A 5,480-nucleotide genomic window follows, 5' to 3' on the forward strand; every position below is an offset into this window, starting at 1 on the left:
CAATAGAGCCCCACAGAGGAGGTGTCATAATACCCATAAAACCTAGTGGTCAAACAGGGAAATGGTTCCAATCGTTTTTCCAGCATTCATTTCAGAAACACTTAAAATGAATCTCAAATTCGAAAATGCTAATTAGCATCAAAGTAGACATCATGCAAGACTACTAATCCCTGCAAGCTACCGCATATCATCTCTAGCCGGCAATTTTGCTAACAGGTACATTTAAACACATTTAGTCAATATATTGATTACAACATTTATCAAATAAAATAACATTTTATTGGTCACATACACATTTAGCAGATGTTATTGCGGATGTAGCGAAATGCATGCGTTCCTAGCTCAAACAGTGCAGTAGTATCTAACAATTCACAACAATAAACACAAATCTAAAAGTAAAAGAATGGAAGTAAGAAATATATACATATTAGGACGAGCAATGTCGGAGTGGCATTGACTAAAATACAGTAGAATAGAATACAGTATATACATATGAAATGAGTAAATCAGTAGGTTAACATTATTAAAGTGACTAGTGTTCCATTATTAAAGTGACGAGTGATTCAATGTCTTTCTAAATAGGTCAGAAGCCTCTAAGGTGCAGGGTTGAGTAACCGGGTGGTAGCCTGCTAGTTATGGCTATTTAACAGTCTGATGGCCTTGTGATAGAAGCTGTGTTTCAGTCTCTCGGTCCCAGCTTTGATGCACTTGTACTGACCTCGACTTCTGGATGGTAGCGAGGTGAACAGGCCAAGGCTTGGGTGGTTGTTGTCCTTGATGATCTTTTTGGCCTTCCTGTGACATCGGGTGCTGTAGGTGTCCTAGAGGGACAGGCAATGATACAGCCCGACAGGATGCTCTCAATTGTGAATCGATAAAAGTTTGTGAGGGTCTTAGGGGCCAAACCGAATTTCTTCAGCCTGCTGAGGTTGAAGAGCCAATGTTGCGCCTTCTTCACCACACTGTCTGTGTGGGTGTACCATTTCAGATTATCAGTGATGTGTACGCTGAGGAACTTGAAGATGTTTCACCTTCTCCACTGCGGTCCCGTCGATGTGGATAGGGGCGTGCTCCCTGTGCTGTTTCCTAAATCCACGATCAGCTCCTTCATTTTGTTGACGTTGAGGGAGAGGTTATTTTCTTGGAACCACTACGCCAGGGCCGTCACCTCCTCTCTGTAGGCTGTCTTGTCATTGTTGGTAATCAGGCCTACTACTGTTGTGTCGTCTGCAAACTTGATGATTGAGTTGGAGGAGTGCATGGCCACGCAGTCATGGGTGAACAAGGAGTACAGGAGGGGGCTTTTATTAATAAACTTATTGCAATAAGGGAGCTGGTCACACCACACACAAAGTGAAAGGAGTGAGAGCCCGAGCACAAAGAGTACGGAAGCCTTATATAGTCAAGCTGTCTTATACAAGCATCTGCAAAACACGTGACCTTATGTATGTGTATGTGGGGAGAGACGAAACTGGGTTACGGGGTACAGGCTATAATGAAAAGGTTGTCTCATTCTGTCGCAACTGAGGGAGGACAATAGGTGCCAAGGAAGTCACTCCAGACGTACTTCCTCTAACAGTAGCTCAACGGTTCCCCCAAGTTGGGCAAGCAAGCACCTTTGCCTGTCGGCCCAGATGATGTATGGTCCTACCCCTACACACATACACAGAAGCACGAACCTTTCAACCAGAAACAGGCTCCACACAGAACAACAGCCGTATCCCTGGTGTGTGTTGATGATCAGTTACTTGAGAAGGAGACCAAGTCAAGACGCTGGACCGGGTGGATTCAATTATCGTAAGGCAGCTTTATTAAGAGACAAAGATATTTGGCAAAACGTGCACGGACTCGTTCTTTTAGCTCTTATGGATCTAGCGGAAGCGAGCCCCTACACATAGTGTGCATCTATTTTATACAACATGATTGTAATGTAATGACGTATGTTGAGTCTTGTAGATTCGTCCTCCTGACTGGTCGATGAGTGGAGTGACGTTCTGGTCTCGGGTCGGTATCGACTCCCCATTGGTCCATGAGTGTGTTCTTTGTTCCGCTGACCCAGCCCTCTGGGATGGGTTTGTGTGTGTGTGTGTACTTTGTGCTGAGTCCTTGTCTGTGTATCTCTGTAGTTACAAGATATTATTGCGAGACTGGACGTTGACCCCTGTGATCAGGTCATTTCCTGTTTTATCAGTGCTGTGTAAGGTCTAATTCGGCCAATCTGTTTCTGGGTGTGCGTGTATAGCTAGTATCAGTTCAACACAGAATGTGTCTTTTGTATCAGCAGATAAGTGTTGCGCAATAGACCAGCTTATCAAATATATTTATAACATGTGCAGGATATAACACATTGCTCTGTCTCCAGTTAAGCTAAGAGGAACTAGTTCGTTTCTCTCAGCTCTTGGCTGAGCGCCCAGACATCATGGGGTCATACCACACACACACACAACAGTTAAAACAGGCCTATACTAACGCACACACACTTCTCTATCTTATATGATTTAGTTTCTTTAACAATCTCAAGCCCAATGCCTAGGCTTAAAGAAGGATATTTTAGTACACAAGCATTAGTAAGGTTTTACAGAAAATGCCCTCACAGGCCCCTGGGCACATGCCCTGCATGCCCGGTCTGTAACGATCGTCGTAAGGAGGAGACCAAGGTGCAGCGTGATAAGTGCTCACGATACTTTTATTTAGCTCAGAACACCAAAAAAAAAAAAAAAAGGAAAACGAACGTCACATTCTGCAGGCTTACACAGAGCTGTACAAAAACAAGATCCCACAACTGAAGGTGGAAAAAAGGGCTGCCTAAGTATGATTCCCAATCAGAGACAACGAAAGACAGCTGCCTCTGATTGGGAACCACACTCGGCCATACACAAAGAAATAGAAAACATAGAATGCCCACCCCACATCACACCCTGACCTAACCAAATAGGCTCTCTAAGGTCAGGGCGTGACACGGTCGGTATTCAGCCATGATTACTACAAGTTTAGAGAGCTGGCTAAATTAACTTTACAATCTAAATATTGTTAGCTGACATGGCTAATTGAGTGACTGTCAGTGACTGACATAACAAGAGAAAACACTGCTGAGGCTCAACAACATTTCTAAATTTGTCACGGTTGTCGTCTGGAATGGTGGACCAAAACGCAGCAGGAATGTGGATGCTCATCTTGATATTTATTGAAACCAAGAAAACACCAAAATAACAAACGACGAAGAACTCACGAACAACCAAACAGTCTTGTAAGGCTCACACACGCAAAACAAGAGACAATCTCCCACAAACACTAAACCAAACACATACCCATATATAGGACTCTCAATCAGAGGCAACGAGAAAGCACCTGCCTCCAATTGAGAGTCCAACCCCCCATTAACCTAAACAAGAAATACAACTAACTAGACTAAACATAGAAATACATTAACAAGGAACAGTGCCCAAAAACCCCGGAATACATAAATCAAATACCCTTCTACAAAAACACCACCCCGAACCACATAAAACAAATACCCTCTGCCACGTCCTGACCAAACTACAATAACAAATAACCCTTATACTGGTCAGGACGTGACAAAATTGCAGTAAATTGAGACCCTGACTTCCCCCGACTGGGGTTGTTAATCCGGTACTGTGTGATCTCGCTCTCCGTGGCTGATGTGAGTAACTTTTAACCCTGGGCCCGACGGAATACCAGGGTGCGTTATCAGAGTATGCGCAGACTAGCTGGCAAGTGTCCTAATGGACATTTTAAATCTCTCCATGTCCAAGTCTATAATCTCAACACGTTTCAAGCTGACCACCATTGTCCCTGTTCCCAAGAGCTCCAATGTAACCTGCTTTTAAATGACTATCGTCCCATAGCACTCACATCTGTAATCATGAAGAGCTTTTCAAGGCTGGTCATGTCACAAATCAATACTGATGGGTTCTGACTTCTAAACTTGAAAATATGAACTATCCTTATTCATGTTACTGAGGGAGAGTGGGGAATGTAGAATGTTTACATTCTGTCAGAAAATTGTATTGTTAGATATCAGGGAGCCTACGGAAAGGAGAAGGGCCACAGTCTGGTACAAGTCAACAGGACAGCCGTGAGTTGGGGAGGAGTGAGAAATTTGGGCCGAGGTCAGGTCAGATGAAGTGAGGAAGAACAGATATCACTAAAGTTCTGTCCAGCAACAGATGTGTAAGGAGGAGACTCAGCATAGGAGGAAGGGTTAAATGCCAGCGCTTGTATGAATATGTCTTTGTCTGCTCAGCTGTCTGACCCTTTGGGTAAATAAACTTGTTTTGAGCTTTTCGTAGTTGTCTGTCAGTTTTTACACTGTTACTTAGAACCTAACAATACCATCATCCCAGACACCCTAGACCCACTCCAATTCACATACCGCCCAACAGATCCACAGATGACACAATCTCAGTTGCACTTCACACTGCTCTCTCCCACCTGAGAGGAATAGCTATGTGAGAATGCTGTTCAATGACTACAGCGCAGCATTGAACACTATAGTCCCCTCCAAGCTCATCACCAGGTTCGGGACTCTTGGACTGAACACCTCCCTCTGCAACAGGATCCTGAACTTCCTGACGGGCCAACCCACACAGTCGTGAAGAGGTCACGACAAAACCTCCACCTCAGGAGGCTGAAATGATTTGTCATGGGCCCAGATCCTCAAAATGTTCTACATCTGCACCATTGAGAGCATCTTGACTGGCTGCATCACCGCTTGGTATGGCAACTGCACTGCCCTCGACCGCAAAGTGCTACAGAGGGTGGTGCTGACGGCCCAATACATCACCTTCCAGGACCTCTATATCAGGTGGTGTCAGAGGAAGGCCTGAAGAATTGCCAAAGACTTCAACCACCCAAGGTATAGACTGTTCTCCCCGTTACCGTCCGGCAAGTGGTACCGGAGCATCGGGTCTCGGCCCAACAGGATTCGTGACAGCGTCTATCCACAAGACTGCTAAATAGTTAATCAAAATGGTAACCCAGACTATCTGCATTGACCCTATTTTTGCACTGACCCTATGCACACTCATTAGACTCCACCCACCCACACACTCACCACACTGACACTCTCTCTCTCTCTCTCTCTCACACACACACACACACACACACACACACACATACTTTCACACTCATCAAAAACGCTGCTGCTACTCTGTTCCTTTTTTACTCTAGTTATTATCTATACCATGCCTTCAAGTACATATCTACCTCATTGATCTGGTACTGGTACTCCTTGTATTTAGCTTAATTGTTGTGTATTTTCATTCCTCTTTTAAATATATATTTTTTTACTCTGCATGGTTGGGATAAGGCTCCTAAGTAATCATACAGTATTACGGTTAAATCTACAGCTGTTGTATTCAGCACATTTGATTTGGAAGATTTCTCTGTGACAAGCCACGTTGTTTTTCTACCCCTCCCCCTTAAGCATACACCCCTCCCAGACATAGGCCCATTGTAGG

Source organism: Salmo trutta, chromosome 14 (assembly GCF_901001165.1).
Source record: "Salmo trutta chromosome 14, fSalTru1.1, whole genome shotgun sequence".
NCBI lineage: Eukaryota > Metazoa > Chordata > Actinopteri > Salmoniformes > Salmonidae > Salmo > Salmo trutta.